Source organism: Chroicocephalus ridibundus, chromosome 4, assembly GCF_963924245.1.
Source record: "Chroicocephalus ridibundus chromosome 4, bChrRid1.1, whole genome shotgun sequence".
In the NCBI taxonomy this organism is placed as follows: Eukaryota; Metazoa; Chordata; class Aves; order Charadriiformes; family Laridae; genus Chroicocephalus; species Chroicocephalus ridibundus.
The window spans coordinates 4,168,785-4,182,887 of NC_086287.1; positions in this window are offsets into that span (position 1 = coordinate 4,168,785).

Here is a 14,103-nt window from a genome sequence, read left to right on the forward strand (position 1 = left end):
GCGGCCGGGCCCGCCTCCGCCGGCTGCGGGTGCGCGCGGGCCCGCCGCGGGGGCGCGCATTCCTGGCGTGCCGCCGTAATCTACCGAAGAGCCGCGCAGCACTCGGGGGGGGGGGGGGGGTGGCACCGGAGGGGAAGCGACCCCCTTCCTCCGCCCCGGGGGGAGCGGTTTCCTTCTGGCCTCGGCTTCAAACCTTGGGCGCTCCCGGTTGTCACATGTTTTCATTCCCTGCTGCCGGTAATTAACGTGCTGCTAACGAGGCAGGAGGTGCCCGGTGAGGGAGAGGTGGTGAGGTGCCGGAGGCTCTGGTGAGGAGAGAGGCCCCAGGGCCCGGCCCGGCCCTTGTGGTGGCGCTGCCTGCCGCCATGTTGTCCCCCTGGGACGCGCACCCACAGGGCCATGTGGGGCCTGTGGAGAAGGGGGTTTGAAGGAGCCAAGCTCAAGGGGGACAGCCATCACCAAGCCGGGGAGAGGCACAAATGGGAGGGAGGGTGAGGCCGGCGCAGGGCGGGGGACGGCTAGTCGGGGTGTCCTGAGGCGAGGAGCCATCGCTGAGGGAGCAGAGGGGCAGGGACAGGCCATAGCCGCCTTCCAGGGCTGGCAGACATTAGCTCAAGTTTGGCCTGGACAGTGGAGGTGAGAAAGTGGAGAAGGAGGTCAACAGGGCTAAGGACAGGGGAAGAAGCAGGAAGGAAGCCAGGGCTGGTTTTGTTTCTTTCTTCATCAAGGGAAACCTTGTGTTGGGCCATGCCAGAAACGAGCCGGTGGAAGGAGAGGCACCAAAGGAAGCCTGGCAGACGGCATCAAGGTGAACAGACAATGTCTTTATGCACCAACAGCCTCACAGTGAAAGCGTTTCAGTGGAAAATATTTTGATTTTAAAACCAGCAGCTACAGTTTCCGTTTGGCTGTGCGCTGTTAACCGGGAGTCCTCAGTTGACAGTACGTTTTGGTAACACAGTAGCATGAAAATGACCAGCGTACACGCTGGTGTTTGATATGGGTTAGTGAGCTATGGAAAATACAGCGTTTAAACTCGGTTTACAAGGTAGAAAAGGAACATTTTCTCAGTTCCTCAAACTGACGCTTCCTCCGTGTAGGCAATTTAAAGGCACATTAAAAATACAGTTAGGATTTTGTTACAGTTAGAACTGGGTATTGGGAGTAGTTTTTGAAACACGGTGTTATTATTTTCCATCTGTCTCTTCACCAGTATTGCAAAAGGACAGACACAGGAAGATGTTTTGTGGTGATTATAGGTTCAGTTCTGCTCCCACTGAAGTCAGGAGCCGTTGGGTTCCTGTAACAGGGCAGATTGCCAGCGTGATGACTTGCTTGGGGCAGGGGGACGGAGAGTTTACTGGAATGATCCCTATGCTGTGTTTGTTCATCAGTGGCAAAGGCCTAATCAAATTTTGCAGAGTACATTGCATAATTCCTTCTAAGTGCCAGTAAATCAGTATGTATGTATCACATATGCTGCAGAAGAGCTATTTCAGGAATGTTTAGGTATCGTCTTCTTACATTTTTTTTCTCCCTCTGCCAGAAAAGATGCATTAGTAATAGTGATCCAGACTGTCAGGTAGGCTGGGCTGGTGGGGTAGTTCCATCCAGGCAGGTTTGCTTCCTAAACCATGTTGGCTCCAGGGAGGGGTAGAGGTGTGATGATAGAAGCTTATCTTGGGACTCCGATCTGAATACAAATGAGATCTGGCACATTTTTGTCACCGTCTCCACCAGCCGTTCTCCAGCTCTCCCAGAGTTCAGAACCAAGCCCATCCAGCCACATGCTGCACTTCTCGCTTCAGTCTACTGCCCTGTCTGCTCCTTCTCCACCTACCTGAAAGTGGTAAATCTGCTTGCTGCATATTTGTGACACACTCTCCAAGTAAAAGTGGTACAAATTACCGCTGGGGTCGGATTTTTTTGGGTGCTGTTAACTCCAATTTAAGCCAGTGGTAGTTCTAAGGGTCATTTCTTCAGTAAATCAGGCACCTGACTCCCCTGTAATCTCCTCGCCTTCTTTAATTACTGCTTGTGGCAGTTCACAAGTCCTCTGGTAAGGTCCCAGTTTTTGGTACGTTGACTTGGGATGGAGGGAGAGGCTTTCAAAATCAAAGTCCTGTTGGCATCTGACACCTGCCTAATTGTTTCTGTATTCTCTCATCCTTTCTGTTGACTTAAAGTGTAGTCCCATTTTTGGGAAGCTCATCTACCTTGTTTCAGAATCTCTTGAATATTGCTGTTGAACACATTCGGGTTGAACAGCCGTGATGACCAGAAGAACTTAGCTCTTACTACCCAATGTTTCTCACCGTATGCAATGTTCTCTACCACGGACTGAGGGAAAGTGAGGACAAGGAGAGAAAGAAACTTGCTTCACTTAAAAGTGGTGGGTGGACTGGATGGTGTAAATGATTAAGTCTTGGGATATTTCACCGAAAGAGCTGCAGTTCAGTAGCACAAACAATCCCAGAAAGTCTCTTTCAGTTCTGGCATTCTGCAAATGATTTTCCCAACTCTTTCTAAGCAGGTGGGCACTGTCATGCCCCCAGCAAGAGGAGGGCCTTGCTGTTTCCTTCAGTGAGACCCTGGAAGCTGAGATTGCTGTAGTCACCTGTAAGATGTTTGCATCCCTCAGACCTTTTTGAAATCCTCAACCATTTTCCTCCTTGGTTGTAAAATGAATTGGCATCTCTCGGAGGGACAAGTATGCGTACTTTGAACCTTTAGTAAAAATCATTTGGCTCAAAACCAAGTCTAAAACACTGGATTATAATTTTGACCTGAAGCATAGATGACAAAATGATAAATTTTCAAAACTCAGGCATTTTTCAGAGCACATGAATTCAATGGGAGTATTACCATCAACATCAAAGGGAGCAGGATTGAACCTGTAATGTATAGCACTAATGACTACAATCAAATAAACTTGTATTGCCTGGGTTTTCTACCACCTTTTGCCTTGTGTGTGCGCGCTTTTATGCGTGTGCCAGGTGAGTGGATCTAGAGTGCTACCATTTCGAATCTGGGGCAGTTATACTAGATTGGTAAAAATAAAAGTAGTGATGCTTGGTCTACTTGTTTCCATAAATCAGTAAAGGAAGTGAAGAAATGAGATTATAGTCTTAGTGAAGACTACAGAAATATTTACACTTAATTTGGTCTGCTTGTGGCACCTGGTATTTTTTTCCTTGCTTGTGGTACAGCTCAATTTGATTGAAAATGAGTATGGAATACATCTTTGTATATTACTTATTTTATATTTATTGTTTCTTTTTGCTGTGTTAGGATTAGTGCAAAACATCAACAGTAGCTCTTTTGCCCCCTCTGGTTTGTTTTTACCTGACTCGTTCTCCACAGAGCTACAGCTAGTGACAGAACAGAATGTAAGGTATGCTAATAGCCTCCTATTTAACTCAATTGAATTTCTTTTGTTGGCTAATTTTCATTTGTGTTTACATCGTTTTCTAAATTGCTCAGATTTACAACCTTAAACTGTGGATGCTTCTTCTTGGGAAGGAAAAAAAAAAGAGAGGAATTATCTTTCTGAATGTGTATTACAGTTCAGAGGAATTTAAGAAAGTCAGAATAAAATGTGAATGCCGGTTTTGATTAACAGCTACATTAGAGATGCTTTATTTCCAAAGTATGACATTTTCCATGGTCTTAATATTACTTTGGCCTAGGAGGAGCCTAGAGTTTGTAGCAGCATCAGTGCCCACTTTTAAAGTAAAGAACAAGCAGATTTAAAAATGTGATGTCATTCTATTTGAAATTCACTTTATCCTTTATGTTTTCTTGATTCCCAGCTTGGGACGTAAATGGCTTTTTTGAAGTGCTTAGTCTGCTGTTGCCTGTTGACAGGCTCCCCAGTCATTCAGAAAATGTTAAGGCTCAGTCAGCATGTGTCCAACCTCCATTTGCTTGATCATGGCAAGGAGCTCTTTTTCATGCAGCTAAAAAATTCGGAGGATGCTCTCATGGGATTTCCTAGTAACGATTGCATTGGGCTGAGAAGATGTCTGGATGGACACAGTGAAGTTAGATGATATCATCTGACAGAGATTCTCAACTGGAAAATGGTAAGGCACGCAGATCCATGACTTACAACACCAAGAAGAAAATAAGATAAACCTTAATATTTATGTCCAACCCAAAATACACACGCAGGTCTCTGCCAGGCACAAGCTTGTGTCACATGCATGGGTATCATGGTGTGAGTGCTAATTGCGGCATGTCTTGAAACTCACAGGTAATTTACCAGAATATTGAGCTAGGAAAGGGAGGATCTGGAAAAGGGGAATGGCTACATTTTTGCTTGAAATGTATGATAAAGCTATGCCCCCGCCTTATCTTTCCTCTTTGAAATCTGTGTACGGTTTGAGCATATTTTGTCCACAACCAAACTATTTCATCAAATCCCAGCTCTGTCTTTGAGTTCAGGTTGGGGCTGAAACTGGTTAAAGAAGCTGAATCTCAGCAAAATGTTAGTAAAAAAGCAGGAGAACTTTCTCAAGAAATACGGAGAATATTTTTTCCTACTTCTGGAGTAATCAGATGATGTAGCACGATGATTTGCACTGATGGAAATGAGGCCAGATTGTGAATGATTTAGAAGCTAATTCAGGACAAGACTTAAACATGTGCCTACATTTAAATAAGTAAATACACTGGAATTACTCATATGCTTAAAAATTAAATATATGTTTAAATACATTGCTGAACTGAAGCCTAAGGGTACAGTTTGAAGTTAAAGCTAAACTAATCTAGACAGTAGCTGTTGCTAAAAGTGATTTTTCTTCTCCTGAGTTACTTCCTTGAAATGGCCCACGTTGGAGTAAAACAAATGCAGTTTGTTGGCAATAACTGCTACTTCCTCAACAACTTTGAAAAGTATTGATTTCTCATAAAAATGCAAGTAACAGTCGTAGTTAATACTAAAAATCAATGGAGATACCCCGAAGTCAGTTGTTGTACTAACATGAAATCCCCATTTGATTTCACAAGCTACAGCCTGTTGGAGAAAGAATTAAGGGGAGCAGTTCTCATGCTGACTAGGATACATTTATTTCTTTTCCTTATGGTCTTCTACATTCTCCTAGCGATAACTAAGAGTAAGGGATGAGTAAAACAAATATGTCACCAAAATCAAGCTGGCTGTAAAGCAAGCAAGAAGAGACAGGGTGTTTTGAGATGCTTGCCTTTCATGGTGGGATGCAGAAGATGTAGGGACATCACTGGTGGCTTCTCAGCTTCACTGAAACCAGCCACAGAGATATTAGGGCTTCAGCACTTCTATTTGGCCCTCTGTGAAGGTTTTGCTACAAGCACGAGGACCGTGCTGTCTCCTGGCAAACTGATTGACACTTTCTGGAATAAAACCATGGAGATCGAAGGCTGTTCAGAGGACCTGACACAAAGGCAGATAACTCCGTGGAAAGGATAAAGCTTCCTGGACGTACACCAGGAAGTCATGGGCTTGGGGAGATGATGCAGAGTTGTCAGTGTTTTTAAGGATGGTGATAGCAGATCTCGGTCCCTCAGTGCAAACATTTAAAGGCAGTGGAGGTCTGAGGACCCCAGGTATCCTTCTGGCAAGCTTTCCATGGAAGGAGGAAGTCTGGGGCTTGTGGATTTCTATCGTGGTCATTTGTGCTGCAGCTAAGCACTTGGCTGGCTGCCTGCGATGGCTCTGTGATAAGACTCTGTGCAAAGATCTAGCATATTTTTAATCAACTGTTTCCATTAGTTTTAATATATTGTACCCATCAGATTACAGTCACTCAGCAAAAATCCAGCCTTCGACACGCAGTCTCACTTATCCTTCCTTGTTCCTACCATGCACCCAGCTCTGCTTTGCTGACATTGCTCCTGGTTGTACAGCTCTGTTGTGGGGTTTTTTGGTTGGTTTTTTTTGGGGGGGGGCGGTGGGGGTGGTGCAATTAGCCTGATTGGAGCAACTAGGCCAAGGAACAGCAAGCAGTAAAATAAAGTCTTGATGACATATTTGAACTCTTGTGGACCATGGGTTATCTGATCTGCAAGGTCACTGCTATTCTCTGGGAAAGTTTAAAAGAATCTGCTCCTGTTTCAAGCTTAAAGGGCCCTTCTTGACAATTGTAGGATGCAAATTTAGTTTTTCTTTAAGTATGTGCAGTTCTGCATAGGTGAGTGTTTGAGAGTATTTGCTACCTGAATTTTTTTTTTCTTTTCTTTGGATTTAACTGCACATCAAAAGCAGAATAGAATTAGTTTTAATAGACAGAAGGAAAAAGTGACTCCAATAATGCCCCTACTACCAAAACTGAATGAAACGCAGAAAGGAAAATAATGTGAAAATGAGAAACCTAAAAAGAACTTTAAAATTCCTTTTAATAATTTAAGCTGTCATCAGTAGCAGAAATAAGGAATTATATTTCAGACATGACTTATACCAGGCATGTCTTAAAAAGAAAAAGAGAAAGACAAATTGATAATGCTTGAAGAGAGTGCCCCGGGACTAAAAAAGTACAGAATTAGGCCCTGGGAAGCCAAGTTCAGTTTCCACTGTTAGGTTTTTAGAAAAAAGAAATTATGGTCCTTGATCTTTAGCAACTCTAGCAGATGGACTTGGGGAAGCAGTAGGAAAATAACATCATTAAAAGTTTTGTCTTTCTATATTTATGAAAAGTCAAGTTGCTCCTTGCCCAAAATGTTTGAAGCTATTATATTACAAAGATTTGGTATTAATATGATTAGCTTAACAGTATTCTTCTGTAATACACATCATAAAGTCCTGTCAGAATGAAACTGAATGCTAAAAACTTCGCATAATAACTTTCACAGACCATTAAGGTTTAAGGCTACAGCGTGGGAGTTTATTACAAAGGGACCCTGAAATATTGTGCACTCTTACATCAGCATATACTTTAAGTTAGAGGTATTTTCCTGGCCCCTGCCTTTATTTGCTGTGAAGTATGATGTTCTAACTTTATGTTAATATGCAGACTGGCTTAGCTTTGCAGTGGCGTTGTTGCAATAACGCAAGGAATCCTATAGGAAGGGATTGAGGAGGCCATTCTTTTCCTTTCACGGGAATCTGGATCTGTAAACTTTTGGCCGTTTTATCCTTGCTGGCTGTGGCAAACTATCACCCCTCTCTTTCCCTCCTATTATAGTAACAGCATTATCTGGCAGGACGAGGTATGACTTTCCCTCATCGGTGTCTTTCATGCTACTCTGTGTACTGTTGGGAACAAGGATAATTCATGGCCTCGCCTCCGGGACTATAAATTTAATGCCTTTAAGGAGCACGTAGTTTATCTACAAAGCAATGCACTACTTGTGCCATAAAGATTTCCTATCATCCAATAGGAATATGGTTTCAGATCCATTTATTTGACTCTGTGTAGGAGTTTAAGGAAGGATCCTGCTACCTTGCAATTATCTCCTCTGGCTGATTTTACCCTTGTATAATTCCCCAGGCTCCCATGACTCGTGTTGGGCTAGTGGGGAAAGATGGAGTCCGTGTACTCGATGAAGTTAGAGTGACAGCAAAATGTGAGCTGGAGTCTTTGGCGGGAAAATCTATCATTCTCCATTGATAAAAAGTTTATGATTAATCACCGGCTTGATTACATTACCCTTTAATTAAGCTTGTAAGTGCCAAAGAACAGGGACTTTGGTGTGTTTTTTCTTTGTTATCTCCTCACCATGGCTCTGATGGTGTGATTTTATAACAGGTCTTGCATCGATTTCCCCTTACTACAATTGTTCCCATCCCCTAAGGGAGAGTTAAAATCATATTCTTCCTTGCTGACGCTTCCACAGTTGAAACCATTTCAGTGGAAAGCAAAAATGTAGGTGAAAATACGTGTTGTTTTCATTTATATCGCTGAGTTACCATCCTTCACCTTGGATTTCTCAGCTTTCCCCAGAGCTCTCAGGAACCCACGCAGACATCCGTGGGATTTTCTTCCACAGAAAACTGCTCATGTGAACCACGGATCTACAGCACAGGCAGCTGTTACTAGCAGTTTATAGTAACCTTCCTCACACAGGATCCCACTGCACTTTATCAACTAATCAAATACAGCACCACTGACGTGAAACGAGGGCCGGGGCAGGGCATGGCAGCTATTCAGCACAGCGTACATGGATCAGGATAGTTTCGTCCAAAGCCACAGGAGCCAATTCCATCTCTCATGAGAACTGTCCTGGAATGATCAAGGGCGAGAATGAAAAAAGAGAATTTTAGTTCCGAACATAGTATCTGGGAGAAGAAAACATTGCAAATCTCAGCATGGCTTCCCTGGAGAAATAAAGGGCGCTGATGATGGCTGCGGGGCTTTCACTGATGGGCTCACTGAGGTCTTGGATCTCCTGACATTGAGCCATTTTAACCTCTCTGCTTTTTTTCTAGCATTTCTGATGCTTTTCACTGGATCACGCCTGGGGCTTTGGTACTAAGCAGCCTTTTTGATAACTGCGGTGTAGTATTGTAGTCCCTGAAGATTTCCCTCATTCCCATAGCACCATCAGCACAAGGAGAAACAGCCTTGACAAAAATCCCAGTGGGACTCTGCGTGCACAGTTCCTGCACCGAGAAGTGAAAATTCAAGTGCAATGTGTGGAATTTGCAAGTGCAGCTTCCTTTGTTCCTGGCCCACCCTCTGTGCTATGAAAATATTTTTTGACTGGTGGTTGTTATCCTTCCAGCAGAAATGTAACAGCAACAAAGTATTATTTGAAATATCAACAACCAAGGGAAAGGCCAGAGCGCATTGCTTCGGGAGGGCTGTCTTGTAGATCTGCAAGGAACCTCAGCTCCTTTTGTCCTGAGGAGGACTGGGTGGCTGGGGTCAGTTAGGAACAGCCACCCAACTGGGTGATGAAGGAGGGACTAAACCCCTTTAGGAGAGTGGCTGGCTGTTGTGGCATCGTCAGTGCCGGGCTCTCCCCACACAATTTAGCCAGGTTGCTCCAGATTGTTGTCCCACTCCAAGGAGCACACACCTATTCTTCAAATATCCAAGTCCTACGTTGAATCCAGTCCTTAGTAACTTAGATGCTACAGTAGTGAGTGTGTGAGTGTCTAAACCCACCTAAAAATCCAAGCTTTAGCCACAGTTCACAAGTTATTCACTCTCTAGCAAGAATCAACCCCCAAACAGGATAGGCTGAGCCCTTTGATGGTATCAGTCTGAAGATAAGAAGGACACATGTTGGCTTTCCTTGCATGCCTAGCAGGCAGCCCATAAGGCATCCATCCTTTCACAAGTTGCCATCGGGAAAAGTCACTCTTAAGGTTTACCTACTAGAAAGTGCAGGCAGGAGCTGGAAGAGGGTAAGGATCAGGCCACAGGTCTGTTACACCACTTCGAGCTGTCGAATTGATTTTGTTGGCAGTGACTGCTGCTGGGCTTTTTCAGACAGTGCTGTCACACTTCCAGTCCTCAGTCCAATAGAGTTGGCTGGAAACACCAGCCTCTTGTGTTCTGATGCATCTTCTCGCTAGGAAAGCCAGATCCTCAACGCAGGCTGGATTTTCTTTCCTGCTCTTCTGGTGGGGGAAGTTAACACAGTTAACATGCTCTTATTCACAAACCTACCTCTTATTTAGAAACCACCTCTGCCGCCTTCGTTTCCAAGCTGATGGAGCCCAACCAGCTCGGGGCCCTGGCTTCACTCGTGGTATAGTTATCTCATCCGTCTGTCTCAGCTGATGAAGAGAGAGATGGAATTGCACACAGGTATGCAATTTTGGACTAGTTTAAATGATATCACATAATAGTAATGATAATGATAATATCTTACGGTATAGATGAGAAAAATAAGCAATTGTCTCAAAATGTACCTGACAAGCAGTACAATGCAGTGTAATGTACTCAAGAGGGAGAATAGAAGTTACTTCACTCATTTTCATCCCATCCTCTGAGTCTTGTCTAGCCTACGGGTTAAATTTGGGAGACAGAATCATCTGCATGAGAAATGTGGTATGAACCATCAGCTCAGGCTCCCACACAGCCCATACCAAACGATAGTACTATCAGATGGAAGGAGGTTATATACATAGTATAGTGAATCTGTCTCAGCTATGTATCTTTGCAATGGTTTCCCACATCACTTAGCAGCTTGTTTAACACGTCGTGATTAACCAGTAGGCTCTACAAGAGTTTCTCACCACCAGTAGAAATACAACAAAAGGCCTAAAGGACCACAGTAGAAGGCAAACATAATGATGGACAGTAGGCGTGCATTCGTGCCTCTCCTGAAAAATGTCCACAGCTGTTTGGCTTCCAAAGTATTGTAAATTCGTTACTAATAGTTTGGTTCAGTCCTTTCAGTGTAACGCTGTAGTCAGTTTTAGGAAAAGCAGCAGAAATGTTGATTATTGAAGTTCTGTTATACGTGTGGTGGAACTTTGCAAAACCACAGTTTCCTTTTTTTTTTCTTGGCCTGCACAAAATAATCGGTTATCTTGCCCTGATTCCCAGAAAAAGACTTCATCATGAGGTGATTGTAGCGAGAGCTTTTACTTGAGTCTGTAAAGACTTTCATAAAATATAACAGTTGATAAATGCTTTATCTGGAATGCCAACTTACTTGGTATTAAATTCAAATAGAGAAAGCATGTTTTACAATGCTTTTCACCTCCTTTTTACCATGCACCTTTGCCTATTTACTGTTCTGCAAAGTTTGGCAATTGGTAATTGATTTGCCAACCATGCGAGTTAGAAAGTTTCTCTCTCTATTATCAAGATCAATGGTTTCCTCTCCTTCTAATTGTAAAACACTTTCTTTATCATGAAAATTTTAAATTTCCATAAATACCCTTCCCAAGGGCTAAGTAAGTGCTAAACAAAACTAAAAACAAAGTGAGAGGAAGCACAATGAAAATAAATAACTCAAATGCAAAGCCTGAATTCTTCCAGAAGGAGAATTTAGGAGGTGCTGAGCACCCCTGAGGGCTGCTTGCATTGATAAATTTCAGCACGGAGGTGCAAAAGCATCCCGCAAGGCCTCTTAAAACAGCCCCTGTTAGCCTTCCTTCTTAGGCCAAAGTCCAAAGCTGATTCAACGCAGTATCAAGCCACGAAACTTTAGTCGTAGACGTGGAGGAAGAATAACTGGCAGATGAAGATGACGGATAGCAAAAGTGTATCTTAGGTGAGACTTCTAGTTAAATACTACCTTTCCATAATTTAACTCCTGAAAACCCAAAATATTACTCTGTGTGCTTTGACACAGAGAGCTGATGGACGGTACATCAGCAGTGATGTAATATTGACAGACAAATACAACTATTGTATTCATAAATGTTCACAAAGCAAAGAGCTTTGTAACAAAATATACTTAATACTAGCATGATAGACTGCAACGTAATCAGTGTCTTGGATGAATTGAGAATACAAACAAAAATAGATTAGCTAACAACTAAATTGTATTTATCTTGCTTGACAGGGCTAGTTCAATGATGAGTCATTTTCTAATCTAATATCACTGCCATCTCTAGTATTGCGGGTAATTGTTGCTGCTGAGAGAAAAAGTTCAAACAACCCAAAGGCTGAAGAGGCAAAGGAGTATTAGCATGTCTAACGTAGGAGTATTAGCATTAGTCTGTCTGATCCCCAGTAGATGCAATATACCAATTAGTTGCATATTTCCTTGAGCCGTGAAACTGGGGTCTCAGCCGCCTGGGGTCATGACAGATCTCACAGGGCTTTTGTGAAAGCGGAGTTATTTTTCCAGGCAAGATTGTAGCTGAGGGCTTGACTTATCCTTCATGTAAGCTGTGCTGGCCACGCTCTGCTGGCTGACGCATCCCTTCCCTCCAGTGCCTAGGGTGAGAAGAGCGACAGCCTTGCTCTGTTGACCCCATTGGGCTGTTCCATGGGCGCGGAAAGCCCTGGGACGTAGGCAAAGGTTAGATTCAGTCACCTTCATGAATGCTGTCTTTATCTATCCTCCAGTGACAGCAGCTCACGTGGCCAGCTACCCAGACCTGCCTCCCAACTAGCCAGCACAAGTATTGATAGTGGCATAACTGGAGCAGCCCAACGCTCAGGACAGGCTAGTAGCCCAAGTATTTACCTAGGGGCCTGGGTGGTTTTGCTGGCCACGGTGTGCTCCACGCTGCAGCCAGCAATATCTGAGCCGACGAGCTCAGGCATGTCTTCAGGAGCTGCGTTTCTTTGGGGACTGTAGCCCTGGTGTATGTATTTGTTGGTAATCAATGTGGATGAGTAGGAAATTCTATCTCCGGGCATGCTTCTTTAAGGATTTTAAAGCATTCTGCGTTTATAATGGAGACTAATTACCTGTCTTGAAAATAGTTGTCAATTTTAAATAATAAAACTTTGCGCTGAGGTCAGTCGTATTTCAGGTGGAAGCGTGTTGTGGAAGACAAATATTCAAAGCAAGAATGGGCATGAATGTGATTGGGCTTGATTCTGATCAAGTTTGCATTTGTTTAAAGGCCCAGCCCAGAGCCTGTGAAAGTCATTTGACTGACAGAATAAATGGGTTGAAGTCAATGGGATTACCCTACTGTCAGCCCAGTATGGGTGAGATCAGACCCCAGATCGTTATCTTTTTGTGGTTTTCCTTTTTGCATATTGGGAGGGAGTCAGTGTGAAGGGCCATTGATTGTTTTGTAAAATACCCTTTAAATTCAGTGGGAGCCTGCCTGCCTGCGGACTCTTGGCAGGATATGGCCCATAATGTTACCGGGAGGCTGAAGATTCCTACCTCTCGATGTGCACTGCATCTGTTTCGTTTTGCTGCCAGAGGTAATCAGACAGTTAATAGCTTTTGCGTAGAGAGCCAATTGACTGTGTGCGATGCGAGAGCCCAGCCAGGCATGAAAATATAAAATGAAAGAATAAGTTAAACCACCACATTCTTTGGGGAAATGCTAATGGGTGACAGTTATCACTTACCACCTTGGTCTCTTGTTCTTTCATCAGAATCAATTACTTAATTTTTCTTTTTGTGCATGATGATGATACTTTCATGAAAAACAAGTCTATGGAAATACTGAATACCAGTTAAGTCAGAAGAAGCGAAGGATGCAAAACTGCAGTTTTCCCATGGCCTGAAAATGACTCCCTCCCTGGCTTAGGGCAGCCACAGGTATGCTGTTAATTTTAAGTCCTCTTGCCAGAAGGCTATAAAATGTCTTTTCATCTTACGTTACATAAGTATCCAACAAATAAGAAGACTGTTATTACAAAGGCAACCACACCGAAAAAAGGTTTCATTTACTCTGAAAACCTGCATTAAAGACTTCTGATGTCTCTATGTAACTTGTAGGTTGCTGAACACTGTTGGAGAGCAAAATGCATTGAATTCCTTAAAAGAAAGAAAAAGTAAGTTTGATGCAACATCAAACTGGGATGCTAGTAGGAACCACGTGATAAATCTTCAGTTAAACATTTACAATAATTTACTCTCAAAGGTGACCCTGTATATTCTTTCAGGATACCAGCCAGCAATCTGGAAAACAGTGGTAATATTTAGCGCTCTCTATTTAAACAATTCGGTGATCCTTCTGAACTAAACAGAAAAGATCTATGTATGTCAGGAGCGAAAACTGTGAGGTGCTAGGTACATCTTTAGATACGAAAACACAAACAATTCTGAGGATGCTCAGGACTTAAGAAGTGGCAGCCACAGGAAGGGTCTTCAAAATCCTTATGCTTCTTACCATCAAAGAAATAATTCTGCTTGTCTTCATTGGGTGCTGAATCGTTGCTTTGCAGTTTGACACGATTTTCTGCAGGAAAATAAAATGTGGTTTTGTACCAGTAAGATAAAGACATTGTGACAGTGAGATAAGGCATAGGAGGATGCTTCTGTGAGAGTCATTCAGCATGTGTTCAGCATCTCTCTGAGTAATTAAGGCATTCTTCCTGAAGTTGTTTAGTTGTATTATATCCTTCTACATCTTCACAAATTGATGGGCATCAGGTATATTTAAAATAAGTTCGAAGTCAGTTAACTTCCAGGCCGTAAGGCATCCTCACCTGCTCATTTCACAGGAAAAAAAAAACCACCCAAACAATAGAAATCACCATGTGCCTGTTGACATCCTGCTTGTGAACCAATATTGTCACAAGC